The 15,215-nt window shown below is 46.5% G+C and overlaps 1 long non-coding RNA gene across 1 annotated transcript; it reads right to left on the reverse strand.

Annotated features, from left to right (window-relative positions):
* Positions 1-10,854: 10,854 nt before the first annotated feature.
* Positions 10,855-13,482, reverse strand: LOC135820720 (uncharacterized). Its single transcript, XR_010554187.1, has 2 exons — positions 13,144-13,482; positions 10,855-11,924 (listed from the first exon to the last, which is right to left on the reverse strand). It is a non-coding gene; the product is annotated as an uncharacterized LOC135820720 (long non-coding RNA).
* Positions 13,483-15,215: the final 1,733 nt, after the last annotated feature.

Below are 15,215 nucleotides of genomic sequence, written 5' to 3' on the forward strand. Positions count from 1 at the left end.
ATTATTCGTCTCTGACAATCTCTAACCCTCATTCTCGCCGTTGCTCCTTTTATTTATTTTGACGTCATATCGGATGTGTGCTGCTGGTATTGAGGAGACGGAAACTAGAAGTCAACAGAGCCTGTAGCGTTCCATCCTTACCGCTGAACCAGCACCGGTTCCGCCACCTCGTCGCTGAGTCATTGACCATCGGATGTTTTGATGGGAGCTTCTCAGCAGGCACAGCTCGTTTTCCAGCAAGGCCGAGATCTGGTGCTGACCGGACAATGACTTGGTTACAGTGAGATTTGATCGACTAGCGTGATTTCTGATGGACGACAGCTTGGATACTCGATAGAGTAGAAAAGGCTTATAATTATAGTGAATGACGTGCTACATGCATACATGCATACATGCATACATGCATACATGCATACACGCACACATGCATACACGCACACATGCATACATGCATACATGCATACATGCATACATGCATACATGCATACGTGTACAAGTATGCATGGCTGAAACCAAAAACAAAACAACTGACAGACACTGGCGTACACTGACGAGTGATGTGACCCGAAACAACGAATAAATTCCGGGTGGCCAGTGTAAGTAAAAAATTTCGGACTGCCCCCCGGGGCCCTTATGGAGCACAATGCAGAAAACAAAATGAACCATCTAGCTGAATGGATGGTGTATTGAGCTAGCTATAAAGAAATATTAGTAACAGTAAATACTGGTCTCGTCATCGTCCAGTGACAATCGACATTCTTTGTTTCGTTGGGACTGTGGCTTGTGCTCGTTTTCGTTGCGCTTGCCTTCCCCTCTTTGGTCTTTCCATAACCTTGAACCTTCCAAGTTGGAAGGCTGTCGGTAAGCACTACGGAGATGTGTTGAAGCTAGGTGTCAGGACGTCGAATGTCTCAGTCCTCTGTCAGTTTTGTGCCTAGTTGTTGCACTTTCTGACTGTATATAGTATCTAGTTACAGTGGTGGAGAGTTACTCTTAACTCGTTTCCATATGTCCTTTTCCTTTCTACTTTTATTATTGGCTCAACACCCGAGTTTCAAACAGTAAATACTGATACTCGAAGTATTTGTATGCAACTGTTACATCAACTGACAATCACAACGACAATCACCAGTGTTCACATCAACACCAACGTTGTTAGGTACGAGAGTCAATTTTGTGGCTGTTGTCGTACTAGTTTGTGTGTGCACAGTGCGTGCGTGCATTGAGGTCTACTGCGCACCACCAGACTGTGTGTGGTTTCATAGGACGGACTGTGGGTGTCCAAGTCTGAAGAATAATGTTGAACAGTGTTTGCCTGGATGACGACTACACCATAGCTAATCAGTGGTTAGAGCATGGCTGACTTAGAGACAAGGCACCTGCTTCCATTTATAGTGATGATCATCAATTCTTTTCTTTACACATTTTTTCTCTCTTTTCTACCCGTCAAACTAATAAACTCCTTTCCACCAATCTTCACCTATCTGAGAACAACCACCTGTGACGTCATCATGTACATGTACATACACTATGGAAGTTGATGATGGTAGTGACCACTCTCACTCTCACAACGCATAAGAGAACTACGAATGTGAGTTGCAGGGTGTACGGATTTGAAGCCTTCCACTGACTTGAGCTGAAAAGACCACGGTGATATATACATATACATAGTGTAGATTGAAGGAACGCAGGAACTCTCGATTACTGGTCGACTGCTCTACTGATAAGCTATAGGCGGTACACAATATTCAAAGTTCTATCAGAAAAATGTTTGAAGACTACCGCGAAGATAGATTTTCTGTACCCTGCCCAGAGCGAAGTTTCCCGTCCAGAATGACACCCAAATAACGTTCTGCAACATACACTGCTGGAATGTACGTGTCAGAAATCCTGACAGAGTTACAGTTGCGTATAGAACAACGAGTTACGTGCATTGACAAACCATAAACATCCAATGGCATTACACTCACTGCCTTTGCCAGCATCGTTCAACTGTTCTGTACTTGTACAGGTAGTATAGGGGATTTCCCCTATCCGCACACCTGACCTAAACTGTATGCCTAGTACAGTGTAGTGTAGAGCAGTGTGTGTACAGTTTGCTGGTACCACCTTGTTAGGTCTGATACGCGCGCAACAGAGCTACATAACTATAGCTGGTAATGACGTCATGGTACAAATATCACATTATGAAGTCTGGACAGGAATTATAGCAATATCGACTGGAATTATGAAACATCTCAATGGTCTATATACATGTGTAGTGTATGCAACACAATCATGGCAAGTAGAGAGCTAGGATTGTTGGGTATGCAGGTAGTGTGTGCAACACAATCATGGTAAGTAGAGAGCTAGGATTGTTGGGTATGCAGGTAGTGTATGCAACACAATCATGGTAAGTAGAGAGCTAGGATTGTTGGGTATGCAGGTAGTGTGTGCAACACAATCATGGCAAGTAGAGAGCTAGGATTGTTGGGTATACAAGTAGTGTATGCAACACAATCATGGCAAGTAGAAAGCTAGGATTGTTGGGTATACAGGTAGTGTATGCCAATACAGTGTGTGTACTATGTACGTGATAGAGGAAAAAGTCAGTTTATTCAATGTCAGTATCATGCGTCAGTGTTGTGAAAAATGTCACATGTTCTGACAATATACTGGCAATGAATTGTTGAACAAAAACGCTAAGCTACGTGTTGTACACTTGAATGCCCCAGAGACCTCTCTCCTGGCTACCTGCAGTGCTGTCAGCTGTATATTCAGTATGCTACATGTATTTCAGAATTCTAGAATCTGTTGCTCCTTCAGCATCATATGTACATGTTTATATACAATGTTTGTTGTCAGTACAGCTATGGCGAGTAGCAGTGTAATCTTCCACCTCTTATCCATGTTTTAGCATTTAGCACATCTGTCACCTAAAAACGAGGAATCACGCTTCTTCGTAATCACAATTATTCTCTGTAAAAAATCCTAAATAATTCTAGCCATTCATTTAGTATTCTTAACCTTCACTGATGAAACCTTCACTATCAGCGGATGGTCAACATCAGGCAAAGATGAAGCAAGTGGTCTCTCCTCCCACAAAATCTAAAATCCTGCCAATGTTACAATTAGGTGTTGGCAGATAATGCCGGCATTATATCGAGCATTATACACCACCCGGAGCATTAAAAGTAAATTAAAGTAAATTATCGTATCCGTTCCCGAAGGGAACTCACGACGGCCGCTAACACCCGATAAACCCTAGCGGCAGATGCAGCGCCTAGCGGTGGGGGTGAGTGGGCAAGTCTCACAACCACTGGCACAAGTGCCGAAAACGACCCCATTAGCTGCATCCATGTACCCCTTGTGCCTGGCCACAAGTTCCCAGTTGACTGTGGGTAGCAGCACGGCTGGAAAAACCGCTCCCAGGCAGGACTTGAACCAGGTACCTCTCGTATCTCAATCATGGTCTTTGACCAACCTACTGTGCCTGCCTGGAGCATTACGAGCATTATAAAGCATTACGAGGCCAAAAATGGCATTATACGACGTTCTACATGACTGCATATAGTAGATCACACATCCTCATGTACAGATTCGTATAGCGTTGGTCTTTGATTGGCAACATTTATTACTATACGCGATGTATTACTACAAGCGATAGACCACCGCACACATCATGCATGGTACCAAACAGATCATGGCACGCAGTGCCAGGCCCAGTATGCTGCATGCAATAGTGCTAGCTAGCTGTGGTCCAACACAGTGTGTAAACTCTCGCAGAAACTTCCGGTCCCGGAAGTCTATCTTCCACCAGCAACTAACTACATGATTGTATACCATTGTATACGTCGGTACACTGTATCGGTTATAGCGTGGGTGTTTGAAAAACGACTTTCTATTCTTATTTCCGATATTTCTTACACACGATAAATATAGTGTGACGTATCATAATTATGACAATGCATTAATCTGTCGCTTCTGGATGCTGTGCAATCTGCTTCTGATAGAGCTGATTGGCTCGAAATTGTTAACAGATGCGTTGACCTCATGCAATGAGTGAATTGCGAACTGTCATTATTATTATTGTTATCATTATCATGCATGTGCGCATAGCCAGGAAGATCATCATACATGCAACGTAGTGCTACTGTGTATGCGGTTGCTCATACTTGCAAAGTAGTCCCCTACTGGGCATGTTCATGTTCATGTACATGTAGGTTCACCATGATTGTGGCTGAGCAACATGAGTTACATGAGTTATATGTACATGAGCACAACAGATGCACTTGCAGCATTATGATGTAATTCGAGCATTATGATGTAATTCGAGCATTATGATGTAATTCGAGCATTATGATGTAATTCGAGTCGGTTCAGAACTGTATCGGGTATACATGTATGTTATCACTACAGGCGATACACTTTGTGCTAATCTCAGTGGCATGTTTTGCTACACAAAGTCCATTCTTAGGACCGTGATATTCTATTACACGATAACATTGCTTGTAAGAATTAATATACACATGAAACCAATGTTATGATTATGAAAATAGCAGAGTTCATTCTTGTAGGCAGTATATTCTTTTACACGACCACACTACACAGGTATAACCGATACGCACTGTACTTACTTGTTGAAGATCCAGGTAACAACGCCGAACCAACGAAACAAATGTGAGCCAGCATGGAACGGTGGAGGTGCGCACATGCACACATTCCAGACCTTACCCGGTTACCGTCCACAATGTTACAAAAAAACATTTTTCATCGAAGCAAGAGTCTTTGTCGAAGAGTAACGCTGGACTTTCACCGGACATTGACCATTGTGTAAGACCAGCTAACTAGCAGCCAACGCTGATGGCTGACTCGCCGCCATGCCGTTTTTGGGATTGGGAGGAAGCTGGGCTTTCTCCAGATGAGCTTTTGGCGGAGTCCTCTGATGATAGTGACGTCGTCGAGTTGGAAACTGCAGATCCTGCCGCGATAACGAGGAAGCGGTCTTTTCAGAAAACAGCTATTACCAAGTCTGAAAATGTTTCCAAAAGGACGCGAGTAGCTCATGGACAGAGCACTGAAGTGGCCATCAGTGCCGAAACACGGGTGAGGAGCCGCTCAAAAGCGACTGTGGCAAGTTAGTGTGCCTGGCATGCCATACAACATTGTCAGGGAAGAAGAGTATAATCATGTCCCATATTGCTACCGCGAGACACAAACAAGGAAAGTCCCGTTTGGAGAGGGAAACTCAGAGGCAGAAGCTGGTCAAGGAGTCCTTCTTGGCGTATCAGAAACGACTTGGGAAGGCTCTAGCCGGCACCGGTCTTACTGAGGCCGTTAGTTAAGCCGAGTCTCTGCGGCGGATCCAGATTGTGCGTTCTATGTTGCATAGCATGGGTGCAATATTATAGCGTTTTTCTTAGCCCGATACCGCAAGGTTGAGGAGTTTGTATTCCATCCGGCGGAGCATTATCAGCATTATTTGGAGCATTACTGAGAGCATTATATCCTATATTACCGAGCATCATATCCCATATTACCGAGCATCATATCCCATATTACCGAGCATCATATCCCATATTACCGAGCATCATATCCCATATTACCGAGCATCATATCCCATATTACCGAGCATCATATCCCATATTACCGAGCATCATATCCCATATTACCGAGCATTACTGAGAGCATCATATCCCATATTACCGAGCATTACTGAGAGCATCATATTCCATATTACCGAGCATTACTGAGAGCATTATATCCCATATTACCGAGCATTATATCCCATATTACCGAGCATTATCCGCCAACACCTAGTAACAATACAATCACAAAGCTACTGCAGAACGCAACATACTAGTTGATATCCAGCCCTGCCCTAGCTCTCCGCGCTTCTCTTACTTTGCAGTTCCCCTGTCATCCTTTTTCTTTCTCCCCTCTAGCTCTATTACCGCCATGGCTGGCTATTGCCCACATCACCATTTCATTGGCTAGTGCCACGTGATTGTGAATAAATAATAATAATAATAATAAATTCCAAAGAATGAGGTGAGAAACGTAATGTAGACAGCCACCATGTCACCAGGAATACTGTTATTGAACATAGTAATCTGGTCTGATATGACAAACACATGCAATGTGATACTAGAATGGTCACGTGATACCTGTGTACTGTATGTAATGTATGATGCGTGTTTTGAACAGGTAGAGCTGAGCAATGACACGGATCATACTGGCTACAGTTCTGTGTGGTGTTGAAGAACTGCGGGTTCAGGGTCCGTGTAGCTTAGACCCTTCTTATTTTTACTCATGCAGAACTGTGTACGCAGTTGAGCCACCGTGTACTATACTCTGTAGACTATCGTACACCTGGTAAAATTCTACTCTATTCAATCTTCGACGGCCGACAGTAGATCTACTGTCAATCTGTAGTGTGTTCCATACGGACCATAACTGAGGGGAGGGGGGGGGGGGGGGAGGCTTCTGTACTACTTCGAAGTAAACTATGCAGCAAAGTGTTTAACATAATAAATGCGGTGTGTGTTTCTAAGAACTCTCCAACTGTACTGCAGCGTTTTCCTTCCACTTGTAATCACTTCCTTGCCCGAACCTTCGACTCTGCAAACCTGCAAGAAAGCACCACTCCCTGCTCAGCTAGGCAGTAGGAAGTGATGATTTCTTGCAGGTTTGCAGAGTCGAAGGTTCGATGGATGGACTTCTCGCGTGTGCTTTGGATGGCAGTCGTGAGTCAGTCAAGTGTCAAGTCAAGTTGGCGGAATAGCGCGAGCTCCAGTGTGGGGAGCAAACCCTTTCCTAACAATCATCGCCGAAGTCGCAACTGTACTGTTGTGCCAAGCGCAGGCTTGCGACTAGCTGGTTTAGAGGTGACAGGGTTGTGGTCCTCGACGTCTGCTCTCGCGGTCCAGGAGTGACACTTATTCACGCTGCTATCTGGTGGTCACGAGATGTTTGTCGAGCTGTAAGTTTGTATCCCTGGTGATGTTTGGGCTGGAGAGCACTATGTAAGTGGTCCTCTTCAGACACAATATTCCCCAGCCTACTCAAGCCAGTGTGGGGAGCAAAGCCTTTCCTAACAACCATGTGCCGAAGTCGCTACCACTATTTCGTACAACAGTGCCCGAGCGTCCAATATTTAGCGATCATTTAAGCGGTGAACCCCTTGATAGGCGACAAGCCTCTGGGTCATCCTAATAAAGATATTATTATTATTATTTGTAAGAAATGGTTTGCTCCCCACACCGGAGTCAGTCGTGAGTCAGTCAAGTGTCAAGTAAAGTCGGCGGAATAGCGCGAGCTCCGGTGTGGGGAGCAAACCATTTCTTACAAATCATCGCCGAAGTCGCAACCACTACTTCGTATTATTATTATTATTATTATTATTATTTAGTGCTCTGTGTTCCCCTTTTTCGAAAACCGTCATTTAGTGCTCGTTTTTGTGCCTGCAGTGTCTGCACACTTTCTTTTTCCCGCGTTATCACCTCAGCTATGCCAGTTTTGTATGTGGAAACCCCCTATATAATAGCAGTTTGGTCTATATTTTTAATCATTCAACATCTACCTTCACTGATGAGCTATGTATTAGCGAAACAGCTGTCTGAAGGAGTTTATCAATATGGTCTACGGAAGTGTCCTCGCAATGGTTATGGTTGTGTGCAGGAGGGTCTAGTCGGCTAAAGAGCGCAATGGAGTGGAGGTGACTCAACATTTTCTTCAATGGCCGAGAGCTCTGTCGCACCCTGTAATAAAATGAACCAGTGTGTAAGGTGTAGTCTAAGTTTGAGTTGGCTGTCTAATGTCTGCTGGTCAATCATGACAGGTGCATTCTGTAAAATGACAAGAGAGACGCCTTTGTGACGTCAGAGACTGTCGACATGTCTATGACTCAAGACCGATCAGCTCCGAAAACGGGACACACACACACACACACACACACAATGCACTATAGTAGACAGTGCTGTAGAGTGTTGCAGTATAGAACAGCACAGTTACAGTAGCAAGGGAGAAACCGTTGAACCTACTCGCACACACTCATACAGTAGAATAGTAGCTACTGGCTGTAGCATTGTCAGCAGCTGTAGTACTAGTAGTAGTAGTGCAGTCACGGGTAGTGGTGTTGTAGTAGCAAGAGCAAGACTGCTGTGTGTTTGTCAGAGTTTGAATGAAATTATCAACTGACCGTCTACAGTATCACACCTAGCATAATACTGAAGAAGAGTATGATACAATTGGCGCACCAGCCATAGCTATAGATTAGACGTGTATGTGTGCTGGTTACTCGCCTGGTTCTAGCACACCTGTTACACTCACCCCCATCACTGCTAGTTTAGAGTAAGTCACCGTCAACTGTAGCTGCGGCTGCTCAAGCAGCTGTGGGCTACCATGAAGAGATCTTGCCCATCACCAAACCAGGGCAGACTTCAGACAACAGAACAGCCAACATGTTGGGTGGATGAGCTGCCAAAGGCTGTCAGAGAGCTACGTGATTCGTTATGTGCAATTTACACCAATATCCGTACTCTTGTCGAGGACAGTAGCACAGAGGAGGTGAGAAGTTTGGGCATGGATGAGATCTACGCAAACTTGCATGTTGTCTCACTTGAAGAGCTTAGTGCAAGAGTGCAGCAGCTGAATGCTGACAAGCTAGGCAGCAGTGCTGGTATTGAGCAGCTCACACACTCCCTTGCTTCAGCTGCAAAGAAACTGCGCAAAATAAAGCTGGCCAACATCCTCAAAGCAAAGAAGTCCATGAGACTAGCCCCGGGGAGGGAAACGTTCCGCACCATTGCCCTCTCTTGCGCTGGTGGGGGGAAGACGTTGCTGTTTACCAAGAAAGGTCCTTACGACTGGGCACTGGGTCGCATTTGGCAAGAGATGGCTCTGGTGTTCGCCCTTGAACTCCGCTTGCCTTCCGTGCGCCAAGCTACGTGTGCTGCTGAGCTTCTGGCTTTGAGGAGTCACGACATCATCTCGGATACTGATCAATCTGAGATCTGCGCGTACGTGAAAGCCCATCCAGAGAGAGTCTGCATCATACTTGATGGCTTGGACGAAACGAAACTAGACGAGTGCAGCCCGTACGTCCAGGATGTCATCGCCGGAAAACGCTTGCCAGGTGTGCGCCTCATCATAACGTCACGCCATTCCACGGAGCCAATGAATCTCATCCACAACCCAGAGGTTGTATTCCACCGACGCGTCGAGCTCTTGGGTTTCGAGCAGAAGGAGTTAGAGAAGTACGTCCACAAGGTCCTCTCAGCTGAGAAAGCGTGCAGTCTCCTGGACAAGCTGAAGAGGAATCCTCAACTGGCTGCAATCATGCGCACTCCACTGTACGCTACCAGCATATGCCAGCTCTATTCCAACCATCGAGACATACCCGATACGCTAGGCAAGATCTTCAACTCCATGATACTCAACGCTATCCAACCAAAGACGGAGAAAGGCCTGAAGAAGACTGAACCATACGAGAAGTTGAATGATGTCCCTGACGGAATCCAGAACAGCCTCCTTGATCTCGCCAAGTTCGCTTTCCACATGCTCATCCGGCGGAAGGTCGTCTTCACGGAGGCTGATTTCAGCATGTTTTCACTATCATCAGCAGCTCGTTCACTTGGTCTTCTCATTGCCTGTGACAAGCCACTGTCACGGGCCCATCCTCAATGGCGTTTCAGCCATCTGGCACTACAGGAAGCTCTAGCATCTCGCTACTTCGCTAGCCGCAGTCCAAGTGCAGCTGATGTCGCCTGGCTTGTGCAGCGCCTGGGAGCATTCACGGGCAGCCTCAACATGTTTTGGCGCTTACTGGCCACTGAGCTGGACAGCGACTCCGTCAATGCGCTGATTGAAGCCATTGTCAATCCGCAGTCCACACCCTCCACTCAGCCACACCACGACAGCAAGGACGTCACAGGAGCAGAAGGGCACAGCGTCACGTATTTTCTCTTCACAACGCACGACCACATCATGGATTGGGCCGACCACGTGTCCTCCTGTCTTTTGTTGGAAGATGCGGAGCGTCTTGCAGAAGAATTGATAGGCGACAGGATCGGCCTGGCATTGTCTGCTCCTGAAGTGGTCCGTCAAGAAATTGACCCGACCGTCGCCAAAATCACCTGCAAGGATTTCGTCCGTTCACTGCTACCCATGTGGACGGATTGCGTGCCCAGTGCCAGTACACAGATGCTGCACGACTGCCTAACCAACGTCGGAGTTGGATCGGCCATTCGATGCTTCACCGTCACTCCCACGTCTAATCTGCCTACAGTTCATCCACACGACGAACCAGCTCAGCCAAACGCAGCCCAGGACAACGTCAGCAGTCGATGCGCCAGATTTGAAAAATCACTTCGGAACACCGAGTTCTATTTTTCAGATGCACCCTTTTTGTGCACTTTTCTCAAGGCATCCTCAACATTTGATCGTTTCATGTAAATACACTGCTTGCCAGTCTCACGCTTTCTCTGAGTTAGTCGTCGCACTCGAGGATTCAGTAGTCGCCTTTCACCTTTTTCTGTTATGAGTTCTTCAAGAACGGCGAAATTCTGTAGTTTGGTGTCGCTGCACGTCGGTTTGTCTCTTTTCCTTTTTTCGTCGAAATTTCGTCGCCCGACCTATAATTTCGTGCCACCGAATTAACCAGGCATTTCGCTGCTTCTATGCTGGACGTATCGAAAGAGTAAGTCTTTGTGACATTGGAGTGGAAGTTATGTTCTGGACGAAAAAAGGGCATGCCTCTGGTGACGTGATTTCTAACTAGTGTTTTTACGTGTATTTCCATGCATGTGTGCACAGATGTCAGCGGCAGGAAGACCCAGCAATGCCACAAGCATGCATACTTGACGACCATGTGGCCCAGAATGCAGCATTTGCTCCAAAGTGCCATCTGACAAGCGATTTACACATGGCTCAATGCTGTCAGATTGGCAAAAGCTACACACATGCACATCCATCACGTCAGGCCAATGCATTTATTGCAAGTGCGTCAAAGCACTACGACGCCAAGTATGCACAGCAGCGAAAGAAAATAAGCCACCAGTCAGCCAAAGCATATGCAGTGTACATGATTGCAGCGCAGCGGCATCCGTACACTGTCCTGCAGACAAACTGCGCGTGCACAGTCCGAAAGAACAGTGCGAACCGGTTCTGTGCCCGACCCATTACCAGCAGTGTGTGGTCTGTGAGAGAACGCCCAGGCCAATGCATTTGTTGGAAGTGCGTCAAAGCACTACGACGCCAAGTATGCACAGCAGCGAAAGAAAATAAGCCACCAGTCTGCCAAAGTACATGCAATGTACATGATTGCAGCGCAGCGGCATCCGTACACTGTCCTGCAGACAAACTGCACGTGCACAGTCTGAAAGAACAGTGCGAACCGGTTCAGTGCCCGGCCCATAAGTTACCAGCAGTGTGTGGGCCATGCAACATGTGCTTGGTGTAAGTCGAGGCTCACACCAGAACACAGGACAGGTGGAAGTCACCAAACTTTCAACTTGCAGAGCATGTGTTGCGTAGCATGCACAACGTCAGGATTTCAGACGAGAGTCGATTTTGTAGATGCTGCTACCGAAAGCAAATTGACATGCTCCCTGCCGACAGTGCACCAAGCACAGACCACCAATTGCGAAGCATCATCTCTCAATACAGCACGGAAGGTGCCGAGAGTGATCTTCCCAATATAGTCATTGCCGCTATAGCACGTGAATCGCTGGACAAGGGTGCCATATTGTTGACGACAGTGCATGATTTGTATACAGGGACTGTGCACCCAACTGCTGACCCCAAGCCAGCGGCATACGTGCTCGGCAAATTGAAGTTGACCCTGGAGCACCACTTGCGCGTCATTCCACCCAAGTCGCGGAAGGATGGCACATTGCTGCCACGCAATGGATGTAATGCTGAGCAGGCACTACATATGATCCTTTCTGCAGAGCGTAAACACAAGATAGAGCAAACACCAACAAAGCTGGAAGACCTCACTCTGCCATGCTCACAGCACAATTGATAGCCAGCAACCGAATAATACAATTATGTACTTCACAAGTACACAACATGAGAACCCATTTACACCAAGGTCTAATATCGGGCAATGCCATTATGCTCCCAGCACGCGGCACAAGAAATTGGTAGAGCTTCGCCGACATTGCCTTGATTTTGTCGTAATGTGATGGTGTGTGCGTGTGTGCGTGTGTATGTGTGTGTGTGTGTTCACTTCAAGGTACCAGTGCATCTATTGTCTGCTTCTATCAAAGCAGCGTGCTGTATACTGGTTACCCCAGCAAGTGTAGGATGTGCATGGATAACTGCCTTGGCCGTTTTATACCGATGTACTCCGTGTGGTGTAGATCAGGTGTGCATTGGTGGTCGATTCACATGGCTTCGCCAGTTGTGTGGATTAGACAGTTATCTGGCGCAAGTCTTGATCTGTCTCATTCAGATATTGTTCGCTATCGTTTCTACAAGAGAACATCTGTGGGTGTACATCCAGTGCATTTGCAGATTTGCGTGCTTCTCTTGCGACGGGCGTATACATGGTGGTACATGGTGTGTGTGTGTGTGTGTGTGTGTGTCGGCCGTTGGGCGGTTCAATAGCCAATTGAGTCATCTTTCCAAGATTCCTTTTTAGTCTCTCTCCTCTCTCCCGGGGAGACCCACGTGACCAGTTTTGGCAGTGAGCAACAAGTACAAGTACAAGTGTGTGTGTGTGTGTGTGTGTGTGTGTGTGTGTGTGTGTGTGTGTGTGTGTGTGTGTGTGTGTGTGTGTGTGTGTGTGTGTGTGTGTGTGTGTGTGTGTGTGTGTGTGTGTGTGTGTGTGTACATTACATATTGCCCTATCAAAAATATATAAATAATATGGTGAGCCAATGTAAGGCATGGATAAAAAGAATAAGGACAAAATGTTACGAGTTATGACTAACTGTCCACCATGTACCAATGTAGCTAGATTATACAGTCGGCGAGTACGACAAAAAGCCACAAACTGACAGGGAATACTAAGACATACAACGACCAAATAATATTCAAGTTAATTTTGACCTGGAAAGAAATTTCTATAATTTCGTGCCGTCGGATTAACCAAGCATGCAACGAAAGGAAAGGTATACACGCTTAGACATATATTATTAGGCAATTATCTGCACCAACCTGCATTCCTGCCGAAGCATCATGTCGGGTGTGGTGGGTCGGCATTCAGACGTACCTCCACACACCAGGAAAATCGTGAAGCGAGAATTCTCTCGTCTGAAACTGGCAAAGTCTTCACTTGACACTCAAGTTGAAATTTCTAGATACCTAGCTAATAGGAGCAGACTTCAGGACATTTGTCGCACTCGGACATCGTCAGTTCGATCCGTACAGGGTTAGTTAGACACAAGAAATATAGCAAATTTCATTGACTGACATCTTCATCTTTACCAACACAGTTCACCACATAAACTTTCGCGCGAAAAAAATAAAAAGACCCACTCAGCTGGCTTGGCGCATCGACTGTCAGTGCCGCGGAACGAAGACAACGAATCCTCTACGCCTTCCGGATCTTCGCCGAGCACGTCAACACCAAGCACAGCAGCATCGAAGACATCCCCAGCATGCAAGCCATCATCAAGCAGTACGGAGTAGATTTCGACCAGGTTCCTCTCTCGCCCTCCGATTGCCAGGCCATCAACGCAGTCATGATTCACCACCACCAGTTCATCACCAGCATCAGCCTGTACAACTGTGGTATAGGTGATACTGGGTACGCATGCATGGCTGATGGCATGGCTCTACTACGCAATCTTACGTACATCAACCTGCTACGGAACAACCTAACAGATCGTCACACGGCCCATATCGCAGCGTGCATCGCATCCAACACGTCAACACTGCGACACGTCTACCATGGTCTACACAGACTGGAACCTGTTCAGCAGCAATGCTATGGCCACCGTCCACAGCAACATACACCGCTGTACAGGACTGCTGGGAGTGGAGTTTGGAGGTCAAAAGTGCACCGATCCAGCAGTCAACCTTGACGTCATCACCACAGTCTGCAGCAGCTGCCCAGATCTCCAGTACGTCTGTCTCAATGACTGCGTACTGGATATGGAAGGTCTAACCCAGCTAGCACCATTGTTAGGAGCACTGAGGCTGAGATGGCTGATGCTGCTCAAGGTTGGGATGAAGCAGAACTCGGCTACGATCGTCAGTAGAATCATTCAACAGCAACACGAGAGTTTGGAGTGGCTCTCACTCCGTCGCAATGAGCTAACTGGAGATTCCCTGGAAACCATTCGTGGTGAGCTGAGTCAGTGCCGACGCCTAGAGAAGCTGTACCTGGACGACGACTGCCTCTCGTCGGGAGCTCTGCCGGTGCTTGCGTCCCTGCTGCCCAGTCTGCTCAAGCTATCCGAGCTCAGAGTTGGGAGGAATGATTTCCGAGATGCTGACGACGAAGCAAAGCTGTTCGCCACCGCTGTCGAGAGGTGCTCATCTCTGAAGGAGCTGTGGATGCCTGAAAGAGCTCTAGTTTCTCCGCGGCTGCGCGATGCTCTAAGTGCCATGGCCAGAGATGATCTGAATTTGCAGTATCGGCAGTTTCGCTATTACGACGAAGTGGAGAATGACGAAGAAGACGACGAGTATAGCGATGAAGGAGAAAGTGAGAGTGAGGAATGAGGAGGTGAGAGGATTGACATGGACGGATTTCTGTCCTTATGCAGAAAGCTTCGTTTTCGTCTATCACTTCTTCCTGGCATACAGTCCGTCTGTGTATGTGATTATGAGTACACGTGTGTATGTGTGCATGCGTGGTAGTATTGCTGCGTGTGCGTGCTTGTAAGTGTGTGTATGTATAAACTTGAGCTTGTGTGTGTTGTGTGTATGCATGTGTGTCTGTACATTTGTGTTACCGATGGACATTCCTTTCTTCATTTTCAGTCAGTTTGAGGGATCACTATGTTGACCTTTGACCTTTAGACTTTGGACCCTGTAAATAGATGTTTTCGCTCCTTGATTTTTTTCGATAATTCTGGACTGTCGCTGATAGAATTATTGTCATTGAATTGTTGGTTTTTGTTGATGTGGTTTTAGTTGATATGTGTGATCATTTCTTTGCATATACATGTACATATACATTGTATGTCTGTTTGTATGTTTGTAGATTGTTTAGTGAATTTTGTTTAAATGTTTCTTGTATAGAGTGAGTAGAAATGAGAGAATAGAAAACACAGATGAAA

Source organism: Sycon ciliatum, chromosome 7, assembly GCF_964019385.1.
Source record: "Sycon ciliatum chromosome 7, ocSycCili1.1, whole genome shotgun sequence".
Taxonomy (NCBI): Eukaryota; Metazoa; Porifera; class Calcarea; order Leucosolenida; family Sycettidae; genus Sycon; species Sycon ciliatum.